Source organism: Tachyglossus aculeatus, chromosome 6 (genome assembly GCF_015852505.1).
Source record: "Tachyglossus aculeatus isolate mTacAcu1 chromosome 6, mTacAcu1.pri, whole genome shotgun sequence".
Classification (NCBI taxonomy): domain Eukaryota; kingdom Metazoa; phylum Chordata; class Mammalia; order Monotremata; family Tachyglossidae; genus Tachyglossus; species Tachyglossus aculeatus.
Genome location: NC_052071.1, coordinates 14,470,397 through 14,489,072, shown reverse-complemented (window position 1 = coordinate 14,489,072; position 18,676 = coordinate 14,470,397). Strand labels below are relative to the sequence as shown.

The following is an 18,676-nucleotide window of genomic DNA, read 5'->3' as shown; positions in this document are numbered from 1 at the left end:
TAGTAAGCGCTCAATAAATACGATTGATTGATTGATTGATTGATTGACCTTCTGACTCCCGGGCCTGTACTCTATCCACTAGGCTACTCCAGTGCCTGTGACACATATTAAACACTTAAAAAACACCATCATTATTATTAATATTATCACTACAACCAGTGACAGATCTCTTATTCCTCCCAATTGTAAATCATTTTGTGTCTATCTCCCCTATAGACTGGAGGCTTCTTGAAGGCAGGGATTGCCCGTTTGACTCTATACCCGCCCCTACCGCTTAGTACACTGCTCTGTGCGCAGAGTAGGCCTTTAATAAACACTTTGGACGTCCTCTGGCACCAAGAGGATGGGTGCCAGAAAGACAACCAGTTCCTCCAAACACACCTTGGCTGCTGTTGGGCGCAGAGTACTGGCCTCTCTGGGTCCGAGTAAAATCAATCAATCATTCAATCGTATTTATTGAGCGCTTACTGTGTGCAGAGCACTGTACTAAGCGCTTGGGAAGTACAAGTTGGCAACGTATAGAGACGGTCCCTACCCAACAGTGGGCTCACAGTCTAAAAGAAACAAAGAAACACGTAGTCGGCAGGATACGAACCCGCGCGGGGAAACCCCAGTGGATTTCTAGTCCATCGCCTTAACCACTCGGCCATGACTACAGTAAAAGGGTTCAGACATGTCGTAATAAATCACCTCACTCACCTGGGTGATCCTGCTATTTTTAAAATAGTATTTATTAAGCACTTCCTATCCGTCACGCACTACTCAAAGCGCCGAGGTAGATTACAAGTTAATCAGGTTGGGCACAGTCCCTGTCCCACATGGGGCTCGCGGCCTAAACTGGAGGGAGAATATTTTACAGTCGGGGAAACTAAGGCACGGAGAAGTGAAGTGAGTGTACAAGCGCTTAGCACAGTGCTTTGCACACAGTAAGCGCTCAATAAATTCGACGGAATGACTTGGCCGAGGTCACCCGGCAGGCAAGTGGTGGAGCCTGGATTTGAATCCAGGTCCTCTGACTCATCATCATCATCATCATCAATTGTATTTATTGAGCGCTTACCGTGGGCAGAGCACTGTACTAAGCGCTTGGAAAGTACAAGTTGGCAAGACTCCCGGGCCTGCTGCTTCTTTGCGTACTTGGAGAAGCAGCGTGGTGGAATGGAGAGAACACGCCTGGGAGTCAGAAGGTCACGGGTTCTAATCCCGGCTCCGCCACTTGACTGCTGTGTGACCTTGGGCAACCCACCTCACTTTTCTTTTCCTCAGTTCCCTCATCTGTGAAATGGGGATTGAGACTCTGAGCCCCACGTGGGGCAGGGACTGTGTCCCACCCGATTCGCTTGGATCCACCCCAGCGCTTAGTACAGTGCCTGGCACATAGTAAGCGCTTCACAGATACCACAATTATTTTTATTATTGTCTCCTTAAGCAAGCCCGGGCCAGTCCAAGCCTTCTGCAGATTCCTTGCCAACTGGCCTACTTCAATATTGCTGCCACGAGACTGCAAAACTGTTCTCAATCCCAGCCGTTGATCACTTCCAGGCTCGGGGGGCTGGGGGTTTGACTTGTTTTCTCTCGGAAAAAGGGAGAGCTAAGAAGCATTATGGCGTAGCGGATAGGGAATCAGAAAGTCATGGGTTCTAATCCCGGCTAATCCACACACCTGTCTGCTGTGTGGCCTAGGGCACGCCTCTTAACTTCTCTGTGCCTCAGTTACCTCAACTGTAAAATAGGGATTAGAGTGTGAGCCCCAGGCGGGACAGGGACGGTGACCAACCCAATTTGCTTGTATCCACCCCAGTGCTTAGTACAGTGACTGAAACATATTAAGTGTTTAACAAATACCATCGTCATTATTATCACTGTTGGCTCAGTGGAAAGAGCCCGGGCTTTGGAGTCCGAGGTCATGGGTTCAAATCCAGGCTCCGCCACTTGTCAGCTGTGTGACTTTGGGCAAGCCACTTCACTTCTCTGGGCCTCAGTTACCTCATCTGGAAAATGGGGATTATGTACCTGTACATATCTATTCTATTTATTTTATTTTGTTAATATGTTTGGTTTTGTTCTCTGTCTCCCCCTTCTAGACTGTGAACCCACTGTTGGGTAAGGACTGTCTCTATATGTTGCCAACTTGTACTTCCCAAGCGCTTAGTACAGTGCTCTGAACACAGTAAGCGCTCAATAAATATGATTGATTGACTGATTGACTGTGAGCCCTCCGTGGGACAACCTGATCACCTTGTAACCTCCCTGGCGCTTAGAACAGTGCTTTGCACATAGTAATCGCTTAATAAATGCCATTATTATATTATTATTATTTCTGAAGCATAGCTTAGACTACCTGCACTATCCAAAACCCAGTGAAAGCTATCTGCTTATTTCCTTTACCATCTAATTCATGGCAATGCTAATCTAGTTTTTGCCATTCATCAGCTTTCTCAGAGGACCAATCTGGTATCATAAGAGCAAACAGAAGCATGAAAATAAAATTAGGACGACCCGGGGCAGACCGCTTTATCTGACTTCAGAGTTTATAGGATTAGCATTGGATTTGGTGGAAATCTCTACGACGGGCATTATGAGGAAGATTTACGCCAATTAGTAGCCTCGGCCGTGCTTATTTAGGGAAAGTATTCACGGTATGTTTAGACGCATCGTTCATTCTTGTACCCATGTGGGAAGCGCCCGGAACTGTTGGAAAATCTCATTTCTATTGTTGCTGGAGAGATTTCTGAAGGCTCCCAAGAATTCGAGGGAGGAGAACGGTGGAGGGGGAGGAGGATTGAGAGAGCGAGAGAGAGGAGAAAAGAGGAGGGATGGGAGAGGGAGGTAGAGGGAGAAGGGAAAGAAGGGGAAAAGGAGAAAGGGGGAGCCACCCTTATCCTCTGATTGTAAGAAGTTCAACATAAATACCTGAAAAATCTGAAATTCTCCTGAAATTTCCCTCAGAAATCCACTTTTAGGGGTCGTGCCCAGGGAACCTGCCTTGACAAAGTGATGCCCAGTGACTCTGGGAGGGGGATTCAGAGTTACATGTCAGGTGACCCAAGAGATGCATTGGTTGGCCCCTCTCCTGCCCCTAAAAGGTGGTTGCTGCAACCCCCTCCGCCCCGAGCCCCATAAATAAATAATAATGGCATTTATTAAGTGCTTACTATGTGCAAAGCGCACTGTTCTAAGCTCTGGGGAGGTTACAAGGTGAACAGGTTGTCCCACATGGGACTCACAGTCTTAATCCCCATTTTACAGATGAGGTAACTGAGGCTTAGAGCAGTTAAGTGACTTGCCCTAAGTCACACAGCTGACAAGTGGCGGAGCCGGGATTTGAACGCATGACTTCTGACTCCAAAGCCCGTGCTCTTTCCACTGAGCCATGCTGCTTCCCTATATAATGTATAATTCCAAGATAAGCAACTGGAGGGTGGGGGGTCGTGGTGGACCCTGCAGCCCACGGCTTTGACCCCTCCAGTCCTAGATCCCGGGCCTCACTCTGTCTGTCCATCATGCGATGCTCCTGGCAGGAGGACCAGACCCTGTCAGCTGTGGAGGCTGATGGTCGGATCCTGGGCCCGTCTTTGGGAAAGCTGGTCTCCCTGTAGGTAAGACTGGGATAATGGCTCCCCAATCTACCCTGGCCCGCCCACTCGGGAATGGGGGTGGGAGCGTTCTCAAAGAGGCCGAGACGGACCCTCTTGGTCCACTTGTGTATCCACCACCAGCTGGCTCTCTCATCTGATCTCCACGGAAATCAAAATCCCAAACCCGAACCCATTCCCAACCCAATCGGAGAGGCTGACATCAGGATTTCCCTTACAAGCGGGGACTTTGACAGTCACCTGCCTCTGACGTGCAGAGCCAACAGGTAATCCAAAGCCAGCCAAACGATGCATCAGTTCTGCAGTTTGGCCCAAAGTACCCTTGCCTATAATTTACAAATCTGCATGAGAAGAAGTCCCCTTCTTCTCAGACCCAGACTCCCACCATGACACTCCCACCATGCTTCGGCAGGTCTAGACATTTCCATCTTCTCCCTTTTAAAGAGAGAGTAGATTCGGAAGCTCCTTAGTCATGTTAGAATATATTCCACATATTCAATCCATATCCCACAGATTCAATATGTCACCAAATCCTATCAGCTCAACCTTCATAACATTGCTAAAATCCTTCCTTTCCTCTCCATCTGCTACCAAATGAATCCAAGGATTTATCCTATCCCGCCTTGAATACTGCATTAGCCTTCTTGCTGAGCTCCCTGCCTCTGGTCTCTCTCCAGTTCAGTCCATACTTCACTCTGCCACCCGGATAACTTTTCTACAAAATCATTCAGTCCGTGTTTCCCCACTCCTCAAGAACTTCCAGAGGTTGCCCATCCACCCCTGAATCAAACATAAACTCCTTACCATAGGCTCCAAACCACTCAAACACCTTGCTCCTACATTACCTCCTTGAGTTCCTACTCCAATCCAGCTTGCTCACTTCGCTCTTGTAATCCCCAACCTACTCATTGTACTTCAATCTCATTTATCTCGCCTCCAATCTCTTGTCCACTCCTCTGGCCTGGAACCCCCTTCCTTTTCAATCAATCAATCAATCAATCAATTGTATTTATTGAGCGCTTACTGTGTGCAGAGCACTGGACTAAGCGCTTGGGAAGTACAAGTTGGCAACATATAGAGACGATCCCTACCCAACAGTGGGCTCACAGTCTAGAAGGGGGAGACAGAGAACAAAACCAAACATATTAACAAAATAAAATAAATAGAATAGATTTGTACAAATAGAGAAATAAATACGTACAAACATATATACATATATACAGGTGCTGTGGGGAAGGGAAGGACATATGCGACAGATGCCTGCTCTGCCCACTTTCAAAGCCTTATGAAAAACACATCTCCTCCACGAGGCCTTCCCCAACGAAGCCCTCATTTCCTCTTCTCCCACTTCTTTCTGTGTCACCCTTGCACTTGGGTTTGCACTCTTTACTCACCCCTCCCTCTGCTTCATAGCACTTATGTACAGACCCATAATTTAATCTATTTACTTATATTAGTATCTGTCTTTCCCTCTAATCAGTAAGCCCGTTGTGGGCAGGGAATATGTCTACCAACTCTGTTGCATTGTACTCCGCCAAGCACTTAGCGCGGTGCTCTGCACACGGTATGCATTCAATAAATACCATTGATTGATTGATATTAGAGTGTAAGGGAGGGAATTATTACATCTCTGATACTATTGCCCCTTCCTTCCTCTCCCCCTCATCCCCCTCTCCATCCCCCCATCTTACCTCCTTCCCTTCCCCACAGCTCCTGTATATATGTATATATGTTTGTACATATTTACTACTCTATTTATTTATTTATTTTACTTGTACATATCTATTCTATTTATTTTATTTTGTTAGTGTGTTTGGTTTTGTTCTCTGTCTCCCCCTTTTAGACTGTGAGCCCACTGTTGGGTAGGGACTGTCTCTATATGTTGCCAACTTGTACTTCCCAAGCGCTTAGTACAGTGCTCTGCACACAGTAAACGCTCAATAAATACGATTGATTGATTGATTGCCCCCAAACTGCTGTTTAGAAAAGTTGAGTCAATGATTTCACTAGATATTAGTTATTGCAGCAGGAGCCTGGAATCTGGAAGCAAAACCGCTTGACTCGACAACACGGTTTGATTGGCACCATTGCTTGCCTGGCATCCAGCATGGCTGAGAAGCTGAGAGGCAGCGTGGCTCAGTGGAAAGAGCCCGGGCTCTGGAGTCAGAGGTCATGGGTTCAAATCCCTGCTCTGCCAACTGTCAGCTGTGTGTGCCTTTGGGCAAGTCACTTAACTTCTCTGTGCCTCAGTTGCCTGATTAACAGCTAATCAGGTGGGACACAGTCCCTGTCCCACATTGGGATCACAGCCTTAATCCCCATTTTACAGATGAGGTAACTGAGGCCCAGAGAAGCGAAGGGACTGGTTCAAATTCACACGGGGGACAAGTGGTGAAGCTGGGATTCGAACCCAGGTCCTTCTCTCCATTAGCCCACACCAGTTCTCAAGTTCTTCGGTTCTCCAGTTCCTGAGCCAGTGGCGGCCTGAACTGTCCGTGCAGGGTGGATCGCTCTATGACGGCCTCGGAGGCGATTGAAGGTACAGAACTCACTGACTAGGGACGAGGACCCCGACTGAGCCCACTACTGGGTAGGGACTGTCTCTATATGTTGCCATCTTGTACTTCCCAAGCGCTTAGTACAGTGCTCTGCACACAGTAAGCGCTCAATAAATACGATTGATGATGATGAGGACTGTCTCTGTTGCTCGGCAACAGATTCTGCCCGGCTCCTCAGGTTGGCTCGGCGTGTCCGGAGGATGTGAGCCCTTCAGGGGATGAGGACAGGTGAGGCGGCGGAGGGCATGACGGGCAGTGGCACGAGAAGTGGAGGAGGATGCGTGAAGGCCTTCTTTCTCCAAGGCACGGCCTCTGCAGCTTCCTCCATCTGGTCGGACAACAGGGGCCCGGATGGGAGGGTGGCTAGGGGCAAGCCATGGCCCTGACCGCTCAAATGCGCTCCATGCTGACAGCAGGCTACTACAGCCACGCTGGAGGCCGTAGCGAAACTGGCAGCAGGAGAAACTGGGAGGTAGCAGCATCCTTTGGTGCCTTTTTTTTAAATGATGCTTGTTAAATGCTTACTAAACAGCAAACACTGGGGTAGATACAAGTTGATAGGACTGGGAGCCTGCTGTTGGGTAGGGACCGTCTCTATATGTTGCCGACAGTGCTCTGCACACAGTAAGTGCTCAATAAATACGACTGAATGAATGAAAGATAGGATACAATCCCTGCCCCACATGGGGCTTGCAGTCTAAGTAGGAGGGAGAACAGGTAGTTTATCCCCATTTTACAACTGAGGAAACTGAGGCATAGAGCTGAGACTTGCCTCAGGTCACACAGCAAGCAATTGGCAGAGCCAGGATTAGAACCCAGGTCCTCTGATTCCCAGACCTGTGCTCTTTCTACTACGGCAAGTTTCCCATTTCAAGCCACCGCTCAGCCTTAATGCCATCCCTGTGTACTAATTTTTACCCTTTTTCAGCACTTCTGTGTAGATGCTCGTTATTATTATGGTATTTGTTAAGAGTCATGGGGCTGAGGGAGGAGTGAATAAAGGGAGTAAATCGGGGTAATGCAGAAAAGAGTGGGAAAAGAGGAAATGGGGACTCAGGAAAGGTCTTTTGGAGGGGTGAGTCTGATGGCTTTGCTCTAGTCTCTTTTGAGCCTGCTATGCCATTGGCATTTCTCACTGCATGAATCATTGATATTTTTGAACCAGGTTTGACCAATTCAACAGTTTTGAGCATTTGGTCTTGTTTATGTTGACAGTCTGGGTCCAGCTGTCTTTGGACAGCAACACCATTGTGTTGCCAATTTGTACTTCCCAAGCGCTTAGTACAGTGCTCTGCACATAGTAAGCGCTCAATAAATACGATTGATTGATTGATTGATTGATTGATGGTTTGTACTGGGCTTGCCAACAGAGGTGGAAAGGTAAGGGGGAGCAGAATGAATCCCACAATCAATCAATCCCTATTATTACCTGCACCTACCAAAACTTTCCCTATCACCCCTCCCACCTCATTCCATTGATGAAAAGCACCTCACTCCTTGCTGGAAATTCCTCCTGCCCCTCCCGTGAGCCAAGTCTTCTTTCTGCTTCGAATTAAATGGCGCAAACTCTGGAGTTACCCAGGAAAAGCCAACACGGCTTCCTCCACCCTAAATCCCTCATCTCCCGCCACGGGGCTGGCTCCATCCAAGTCCCTGCATCATTCTGAGGAAATAATCCAACATTTGACAGGCAGCCATTATAATGATAATTCCTCCCTAAGGACTTACTGATTTCAGCATCCTCCCCAAAGCTGATGGAATTATTTGCTGACCCAGGGGAAAAGATGATGTCAAAGGCTTGACATGGTAAAGGACAGGACAGCTGGAACAGAGGCACACGCAAGGGACGCCACTAATGAGCCCATCCTAAAATTCTGGCAAGCCCCACCTCCTAATAACCGGTCATGAAAATAGATTCCGTACTATATTTCTAGAAATGGAGGTTCAGTCAGAAAATAGGCACAGACAAGTTTCATTTCAGATTCAAACCCTTCCTCCTGCGAGGATACCGGTTTCCCTTTGCGATGGTGTCTAATCTTTGCTTGATTTGACCAAAAACCTAGGGCAGGCTCCTCTAGATGGTGTGAAGCAGTTTCTTACCTGAAGACGTGTTCGAAACGCCTTTACTTTTAGACATACGGATTTCTGACGCAAATAAAAATAGACCCAAATAGACCTAGAGCAGTTGCACTGAGTGATGACTAAGATGATCTGAGGAGGGGGAAAGGTGTTTCCAGACGAGAAGAGAAAGAAAAACTGAAAAGATTAGCACTCTTCAGTCTGGGAAGACTAGGGGTACGGGGGTACTGGTTCACATGATTGAACGTAACAAAGCAAGAGGACGGGGGAAACACAGACTCGCTATTCACCAAATTCCACACCAGCAAGAAAAAAAGGAATCGATCCACTGAAGCTTGAAGGTGGGAGTTTCAAAGCAAACAAAAGGAATTACTTTTTTCACAGAGTGGTTAGTAAACACATGACTCTGACTTCCATGGGGAGTTGGGCAAGCCAAAAATCTCAGGTTCAAGGGAAATTTGGCTAAATACATAGATGAGTGTATATTAACAATAATAATAATGATGATAATAATAATAATGGCATTTATTAAGCGCTTACTATGTGCAAAGCACTGTTCTAAGCGCTGGGGAGGTTACAGGGTGATCAGGTTGCCCCACAGGGGGCTCACAGTCTTAATCCCCATTTTACAGATGAGGGAACTGAGGCCCAGAGAGGTGAAGTGACTTGCCCAAAGTCACACAGCTGACAAGTGGCGGAGCCAGGATTTGAACCCCTGACCTCTGACTCCAAAGCCCGGGCTCTTTCCACTGAGCCACGCTGCTTCTCTAATGATGATAATGATAATGATGACGGTATTTGTTAAGCGCTTACTATGTGTGAAGCACTGTTCTAAGATCTGGGGGGGATAAAAGGTGATCAGGTTGTCCCACGTGGGGCTCACAGTCTTAACCCCCATTTTAGAAATGAGGTAACTGAGGCGCAGAGAAGTTAAGTGGCTTGCCCAAGGCCACACAGTTGACAAGTGGCAGAGCGGGAATTCGAACCCATGACCTCTGACTCCCAAGCCTGTGCTCTTTCCAGTGAGCCACGCTGCTTCTTTGTGCCTTGCTAGTGACAAGTTAGAGGTGATAGATTGTCCATCCCTAAAATTTAGGGTAGATATCCCCCTTTTAGACTGTGAGCCCACTGTTGGGTAGGGACTGTCTCTATATGTTGCCAACTTGGACTTCCCAAGCGCTTAGTACAGTGCTCTGCACACAGTAAGCGCTCAATAAATACGATTGATGATGATGATATCCCCCTTTTAGACTGCGAGCCCACTGTTGGGTAGGGACTGTCTCTATATGTTGCCAACTTGTACTTCCCAAGTGCTTAGTTCAGTGCTCTGCACACAGTAAGTGCTCAATAAATACGATTGATTGATTGATTGATTGATTGATATCAAGGAAGGGTTGCCATTACATGCTTCTGCCACTATTAGAAACAGAAGCCTGGTTTGGGAGGACCATTTGTCTGATCCAGTCCAGGCAACTTGTGACTTAAGACGTGTCAAGCTAAGGTGACCGGCATCCGGTATGGTATTTGTTAAGTACTTACTGGACTGTAAGCTCGTTGTGGGCAGGGAGTGTGCCTGTTTAGTGTTATACTGTACTCTCCCAAATGCTTAGTACAGTGCTCTGCACACAGTAAGCGCTCAATAAATATGACTGATTGATTATTACAGTGCTCTGCACACAGTAAGTGCTCAATAAATAATGACAATAATTGCGGTACTTGGTAAGTGATTACTATGTGCTAGGCACTGTACTAAGCGCTGGGGTGGAGACAAGCAAATGGGGTTGGACACGGTCCCTATCCCATGTGGGGCTCACAGTTCCTCTTCCCACGAGAAGGAGCATGGCTCAGTGGAAAGAGCCCGGGCTTTGGAGTCAGAGGTCATGGTTTCAAACCCCGGCTCCTCCAATTGTCAGTTGTGTGACTTTGGGCAAGTCACTTCACTTCCCTGGGCCTCAGTTACCTCTTCTGCAAAATGGGATTAGTCAATCGTATTTATTGAGCGCTTACTGTGTGTAGAGCACTGTACTAAGCGCTTGGGAAGTACAAGTTGGCAACATATAGAGACGGTCCCTACCCAACAGTGGGCTCACAGTCTAAAAGGATTAAGACTGTGAGCCCCCCGGGGGACAACCTGATCACCTTGCATCCTCCCCAGTGCTTAGAACAGTGCTTTGCACATAGTAAGCGCTTAATAAATGCCATCATTATTAAAAGATCTGATCACCTTGTAACTTCCCCAGCGCTTAGAACAGGGCTTTGCACACAGTAAGCACTTAATAAATGCCATCATTATTGTTATTATCATTATTATAAGGGAATTGAGGCACAGAGAAATGACTGGCTGAATGAATGAATGAATGAACTTACTATGTGCCAGGCACTGTACTGAACGCTGAGGTAGATACAAGCTAATTAGGCTGGACACAGTCCAGGTCCCACGTGAGGCTCACAGTCTTCATCCCCATTTTACAGGTGATGGAACTGAGGCTCAGGGAAGTGACTTGCCCAAGGTCACACAGCAGACAAGTGGTGGGGCCAGGGTTAGAACCCAGGTCCTTCCGACTCCTAAGTCTGTGCTCTATCCACCAAGCCACAAGTCTTCTCAATGTATTTAGCATGAATTTACAGCATTTCTTATTTTCTGCTCTAGAAACCCACCATTGTTTAGGGGATGGTAGAGGTAAGGAGAGTGGGTATCTTTCCCTCATTTCATGAATGAAGCACAGAGACTTTAAGTGATGTGCCAGTGTCAGAGCTGGGATTTCAATCAAGATCTCCCAATTCCCAGACCCCTGCTCTAACCATTAGGATCCGTCGTCTCCCTTGTAGTTGTAGTGACGGGACATATCCTAAGCACCTCCTTTGTGCCGAGCGCTGGAGGGAATACGAAATAAGTGAACTTGGGCACCATCTGTGAACCAAAAAGGACTCACGATCTCAGTGGGAGGAGACGGGAGCAGACATTTTATGCAGAAAAAAGCTTAGAGGGGAGAAATTAACCGCTCAACAAGGCTCAGACAACAGGAGCACTTAAAAAACAAGAATCAACAGCAAAGCATTAGGAACAAATGGACCTCAGAAGAGGGCATACCTTCCCCAGGCCACACTCGATCCTTGGGATCAAATCAATGTAGCGAGGGAGGAATCTGGGCCCCTCTGGTGACTGACTGGTGGGTAGAGGGAGGATGTTTAGAGCCTGAGAAGTCTTGTCAGTGTGGCGGTGCCCAGGGTGGTAGAGCCCAGGGTGGCAGAGCCCAGGGTCTCGGACCCCAGGGTGGTAAAACCCAGGGTGGAAGGGCCCAGAGTGGCAGAACGTAGAGGCAGCTCTGCCGAGTTGTCAGAGTGGAAGCTAGTTGGAATGATCTCCAAAGCCTCTGGACAACGGAACAGAATTGGCCTCATGTCTGACAGCGGGAACCTTATCTAACATCCCAAATTTTGATCATCGGAACAAGTCAATGACGCATCTGGATAACTGGATTTCCACTGTAGCTACTCCGGGAGAGATTTCAGTGACTGTTGCCTCTACAGACTGTGAGCCCACTGTTGGGTAGGGACCGTCTCTGTATAATAATAATAATAATAATGGCATTTGTCAAGCGCTTACTATGTGCAGAGCACTGTTCTAAGCGCTGGGGGGGGAGATACAAGGTGATCAAGTTGTCCCACGGGGGGCTCACAGTCATAATCCCCATTTTACAGATGAGGTCACTGAGGCTCAGAGAAGTGAAGTGACTTGCCCAAGGTCACACAGCAGACATGTGGCGGAGCAGAATTCGAACCCATGACCTCTGACTCCAAAGCCCGGGCTCTTTCCACTGAGCCACGCTGCTTCTCTGCGCTTCTTTTAAGCGCTTACTGTAAGCGCTTACTCTGTATGTCGCCAACTTGTACTTCCCAAGCGCTTAGTACAGTGCTCTGCACACAGGAAGCGCTCAATAAATACGATTGAATGAATGAATACAAAACCTCTAGTCCCAATTGAGTCTCACCTGCTCTGGACTGGGCCAGTTCTGTTTCTGTTGGGATAGCGGGGGCTAAAGCGGAGTGGGAAGGCTAAAGGGCAGCTCACTGCAGACTGACTGTAAGCTCCTTGTGGGCAGGCATCTACATCCGTCTGGCAAGCACTTAGGGAGGTTTTCACTCAGAAACCTTCCCCACCGATGATGTAGCCCCCGCAGAGCTCTGTGACTTGGCAAGGAGAGCTTTAATTTTGAATTATTATTATTATTATTTTCTTTTTGGACCCGAGACACTGAACTGAACCTCCGCTTCGGAACTCGGGGCCCACGTAGAAGCACGAGGGACGCGTCTCCCGCCGGCTGCCTGTGAACCCTGCCAATTCTGCGGGGCCGCAGGGCTCGGCTTCAGATCTAGTGTCTCTGGTAAAGGAGGAAGCCAAGTGGGGGCTTCACGGTGAGCGCTTTCTTCCTTGTGAGCTGAAGTCAGCCTCCTGTCGAGGGCCCAGCCATCCCTGTCTGGCCGCTGCGTGATTCAAACAAAGGCTCTGCTGCTAGCTTGGTTACATCATCGGCTTCTGCTCTGCAAGGATCTGGGTGTTTAGCATATCAACGGGTCACTTCTACAAAAGCCGGCTACACTAGGCTGCCCGTCTCCCAACGAGACGCCCATAAGTGGTCCGGTTGTCCACTCTCAAAGCCGGATGCTTATTTAATTCGATCAGGTTTGATTTTCTTCAGAGAGTAGATGATCCCCCGCCCTCCCCACAGCTGATCATCATTCCCGCCCGTGGACTCTTCCTCCTAATGCCAGCCTGCTTTCTGTAAAGTAGAAGATGACGCCAGTTGGCAAAGCCAGAATGGCTGCACTCTCTCCCTGGGGCGGCGATTTAGTCTTGAGTGGATAGAGTAGGAGATTTTCACGGACAAGGGAGCGGCACTCCTAGCATCATCAGTGGCCTAAAAGTGGGGGAGCACTAAGTGGTTTTAAGCAAGTTTAATGGAAGGATTTGAGTTCTGAATAGGAGTGGCCATGCAGGGGCCAGTAGGGGTGAGTAATAATAATAATTAGGATGGTGCTATTCTTTAAGCACTTACTATGTGCCAAGCACTGTACTACGTGCTGGAATATGAGGGCAGGGTAGAGTGGTACTCATGCAGAAGCAGCATGGCATAGTGGACAAAACACAGGCTTGGGAGTCAAAAGTTCATGGGCTCTAATACTGGTTCTGCCACTTGTCTGCTGTGTGAGGGGTTAGTCACTTCACTTCTCTGGGCCTCAGTTACCTCATCTGTAAAATGGAGATTGAGACTGTGAGCCCCACGTGGGACAAGGATCTTGTCCAACCTGATTTGCTTGTAGCCACCCAAGTGCTTAGTACGGTGCCTGGCACATAGTAAGTGCTTTACAAATACAATACAAATGCATTTATAAAGCACTTACTATGTGCAAAGCACTGTTCTAAGCGCTGGGGAGGTTACAAGCTAATCAGGTTGTCCCACGGGGGGCTCACAGTCTTAATCCCCATTTTACAGATGAGGTAACTGAGGCACAGAGAAGTTAAGTGACTTGCCCAAAGTCACACAGCTGACAAGTGGTGGAGCCAGGATTTGAACCCATGACCTCTGACTCCAAAGCCCGGGCTCTTTCCACTGAGCCACGCTATTTGGAATCTGCCATGTTTCAGGTCAGTTCAGGGGTTGGTGGCCCACATTTGGCTTCAGGAGGGAAAGTGAAGGATGATTGGGGTGAACGTTTAGTGGTGTTGGATAGTTCATCCCTAACCACTACGGTGGTGGTCCACGAGTGCTGCAAGTTGCCACAAGTTGCCACAAGAAGCCTTTTTGGGGGCAGAATACCAGGCTGGATCGACCACTAGCCAGACCCAGTAACTGCAACCTCACAGCCTGATGTTTTTGTGAGAACCGCAGACCTCTTTAGCCTCATGGTTGTCATAGTTACCGGTCGGAAGTGTAGTCCAATTTAGCAGAAGGTTGCCCGGGATAGAGATAGTGTCAGCACAAAAAGATGTCTTTTCAAACAGGTGTAGTTTGGAACTGAGGGGCACTAAAAAGATGTCAACTACCCGGAAAGTTACCACGTAGTCACCACAACCCATGTGAAGGTTGTCCAGGAAAACCCCGCAGATACCGTGTGTCTGGATTGTCGGTCTCATTCGAATTATGATTATAGAAAACTCTCCGATCAGCAAGAATAGTCCTGGCTCCTCAGCATCAGTGACAGTCGACTGTCTATTTTTAGTCTAGAAACCCACCATTGTTTAGCGGACGGTACAGCCGAAGGGGCGAGAGGGAGTGGGGGGAGATAATGCAGAGGACGCACTCCCTTCCTTGAAGGGGTTTCAGAATTCTTTCTATTCCTTCTGTTTATGGATGCACAGACGTAGCGACACTCTCCGATGCCAACCACCTGGTCCGGTATTCGGCCACAGGCATTCAATAACTATCGATGCTTGAGAGGCCATATTCTGACCCTCCGTCCAAGATGGAGTGCAGGATCCCCAGCCCATCAGCAGGTGCTCTGCCTAGATGGTTTTCCCCAGCCTCATAATAATAATAACAATCATAATAACAATTGTGACATTTGTTAAGCGCTTAGTAGGTGCCGGACACTGTACCTTGCCGGATACGAGCAAATCGGGTTGGGCATGTAGGTCTTACACTCTCAATCCCCATTTTATAGATGGGATAACGGAGGCACGGGGAAGTGAAGTGACTTTCATTCATTCATTCAAGCGTATTTATTGAGCGCTTACTGTGTGCAGAGCACTGTACGAAGCGCTTGGGAAGTCCAAGTTGGCAACATATAGAGACGGTCCCTACCCAACAGTGGGCTCACAGTCTAGAAGGGACTGTGTGACTTGCCCAGGGTCACACAGCAGACAAGGGGTGGAGGTGGGATTAGAACCCATGACCTTCTGATTCCCGGGCCCGGGCTCTATTCACTACTCCAGTGAGACTTTCCCACCACTGGCATCTTGGTCCATCCTTCCGCCAATCAGGCCTGACCCACTCCTAGAAGAGGGTCTTCAGACCAACTAATCAACAGTACTTGAGTGCTTGCTCTGCACACAGTAAGCGCTCAATAAATACGATTGAATGAGTGAATGAATGCTTGGAAGAGTACAATATAACAGAGTTGGTAGACATGTTGCCTGCCCCTAACGAGATTATAATCTAGAGGGGGAGACAGACATTAATATAAAGAAATAATTACGATTCTCACCCAGCACCAAGAGCTATCTTGCACCCTGGCTCTAAATCCCACAGTTCAACAATCCCTTAAGAGAAGGGGGAAGGAAGGAGAGGGCAAGGGGAAAGGAACAGAGCCATCAGAGAACAACCAAAAAATATAAAAGAAAGGAAAATAGGTGAAGAGTGTGAGGTTGTGAAGCTTGCTTAGCCTGAAGAAGGGAAAGCTAAGGGAGGACTTAACTTTCTTAAGGGGTCTGAAGGGCTTTGGGCGGCGGGGAACTGTTTGCTTAACTTCCTCATCACAACAGGAGGAAAGGGAATAAAATTACACCAAACGAGAACTGGGCTAGACCTAAGACAGAACTTTCTCTGGTTTCTCACGGGGGTTAAACTCTTGATCACGCATCACATTTCACAAGGAAGAGATCATGTAGCGAGTTCAAAAATCTCGGCCGGCTTCCTCAGGAAGGGGAAAGTCCAGCTTTATTTCCTTTGTCAGAAGAGGAAGAGAAACACGCTCCTTCCTGGAGTTTGCACAAAAAGCATGCTGGAAAATTCTGCTACAAATCATCACCACCAATGGGATTTATTGAGTGTTTAGTGTGCACAGAGCATTGTACTAAGTGTTTGGGCGCACACAACGGAGTGGGAGGAGGTGATCCCTGTTAGATGGACGTAGAGAATTCATGGTTCACTTGAATTTCTTTGAAGCTATAGCTTCATACACTAGTAACAGCAGTAGTAGTAATAGCATTTAGTGAGCACCCATTTGTGAATCCAGCCCTCCTTTCTTTCCAGTTATCATTATCTTTTATCATTCTTTTTTCACATTCATTTTTATAATACGACAGTACAACAGTGTTGAACTTTTGAATGACTCATTAGCTTTCAGTAAGCATATCTGTTACTCTGGGACTGCTCCCCCGATTGTCTCACCAAACACACTAGAGCAGTGCACTGGGGCATAAAAAACCCCATAATTGCCCTGGTCATCTAACTCAACTACACACTATACTTATCCATGTCGTGACTCAGATCCCTTGAGTGTCTATTTCAATTTCCTTTCGTTTTTCTTCCTTCTCTGCAAACCTTTCCAAAGCAGGAAGAGCTAGCATGGTCTTGGGCTTGGGAGTCAGAGGTCATGGGTTCTAATCCTGGCTCTGCCACTTGTCAGCTGTGTGACTTTGGGCAAGTCACTTAACTTCTCTGTACCTCAGTTCCCTCATCTGGAAAATGGGGATTAAGACTGCGAGCCCCCTGTGGGACAACCTGATCACCTTGTACCCCCCCCAGCACTTAGAAAAGTGTTTGGCACATACTAAGTGCTTAACAAATGCCATCATTATTATTACTATTATTAGTACAGTGCGTGGCACATAGTGAGCGTTCACCAAATACCATAAAAGAAAAGGTCATGGCTCCATTCAGCACCACGGAGACTTCTCAAGAGGAAAAGTCACAAAGTGACTGACTACCCACAAAGTCCTGGCCTGGATTTTATGCAGAGCTCTCCTTAATTTTCAAAGACAACACCCCCAACTGTAAGTGCCTATTAGGCTGCGGCTGAAAGACCAATGTGGAACCAACAAAGAGATAAAGGGTTACCGAAAGATAAAGGGTAACTGAGAGATAAAGGGTGAGATCTTCCTATGGCGACTCTACCATCCTGATCGCAATCAGAGGTGAGCATCGTCTCTTGGGGTCACCTTCCCCGATGTGACAGCTGACAACTCACATCAACAGAGAATATTTTAAATTTGAGAAATTTATATTACTGGCACCCTTTGTCCCAGTTGGACATTCCTAATGTTCCCTGTACCACCTCTAGGACTCAGTCAGTGGTCTTTACTGGGCACCTACTGCATGTAAATCACTGTACTAAGCGTTTGGGAGAGTACAATACAACAGATTTGGTAGGCGCATTCCCTGTCCGCACAGGAATGGGGATCAGATCGGGATCTTAAGGATTGTGAAGATCCAAAGTTGGCCACCCCAGCTACTGATTTAGAACTCCACAAGTGTAGACATGGTGGATTTAAACGTCTCTTCCAGCCAGCTGACTTTCCACAGTCAGTCAATTTGAGTGCTTACTGGGTGCACAGCACTGTACTAAGCACTTGGGAGAGTATGATATAACAATAATCAGACACAATCCCTGCCCACAACAAGCTTCCAGTCTAGAGACAGACGCTAATAGAAATAAATTTCTGATATGTACATAAGTGCTGTGGGGCTGGGAGCAGTGGATGAATAAGGGAGCAAGTCAGGGTGATGCAGATGGGAGTGGAAGAAAAGGAAAAGAGGATTTAGTCAGGGAAGACCTCCTGGAGGAGATGTGCCTTCAATAAGGCTTTGAAGTGGGGGGAAAAATAATTGTATGTCAGACATGAGGAGGTAGGGCGTTCCAGGCCAGAGACAGGATGTGGGTGAGAGGTCGGCGATCAGATAGATGAGATCAAGGAAGAGTGACAAAGTTAGCATTAGAGGAGCGAAGTGTGCGGGCGGAGAAGGAGAAGGAGGAAAAGCAAGGCTGGCTGAACCCAGCAGATGCTTTAGTTCAATGGGGAATGCAGCAGGCTTGAGATTGGGATCTAAGGGCAATGTTAGTCCAGGCAGAGACTGCAGCTGGGGTAAAGGACCCCATTCACCCCTGGCAGGAAGGACCCCGGAACCCTCCACCCCCAATTAAGGGCAGGGGACTTAGCCATGTGGAACTTGGAGGTGAAAAGAGATGTACAACTCAAAAGAATTGCTTGGCGAAAGAAATAAAGCACATTGGGCAAGGCTTGGCAGTGGAAACTATGAGGTGTTCGTCTGCAGGAAATTTAGATGACCATTTACCTACAAGTGAAGGGCTTAGGTTGCATAACCAGGAGCCCAGATAAACAGCCTGGCACCTGGAGGGGTGAACACAAAACAATGAGGACTCCTCTTCTGCCTGTGGCTCCGCCAACTGTCAGCTGTGTGACTTTGGGCAAGTCACTTAACTTCTCTGGGCCTCAGTTACCTCATCTGTAAAATGGGGATTAAAACTGTGAGCCCCCCGTGGGGCAACTTGATCACCTCGTAACCTCCCCAGTGCTTAGAACAGTGCTTTGCACATAGTAAGAGCTTAACAAATACCATTATTATTATCATTTAGGCCAGCCATTCACCTCAAACTATGACCCATGGCCAAGGTCAGCATAACCCACACAAAAAATAGATCCATTCTATCTCCCCCCAACCCAGACTCTAAGCTTCTTGGGGACAGGGATCACATCTACCA

At 47.7% G+C, this 18,676-nt stretch overlaps 1 protein-coding gene and 1 non-coding gene across 7 annotated transcripts in view; both read right to left on the bottom strand.

Moving 5' to 3' along the window:
- DCX (doublecortin) overlaps window positions 1-18,676 on the bottom strand; it is a 197,497-nt gene that overhangs the window by 38,009 nt on the left and 140,812 nt on the right. The gene's annotated exons all lie outside the window — the stretch shown is intronic.
- Window positions 575-656, bottom strand: TRNAS-AGA. Its single transcript has one exon. It is a non-coding gene; the product is annotated as a tRNA-Ser (tRNA).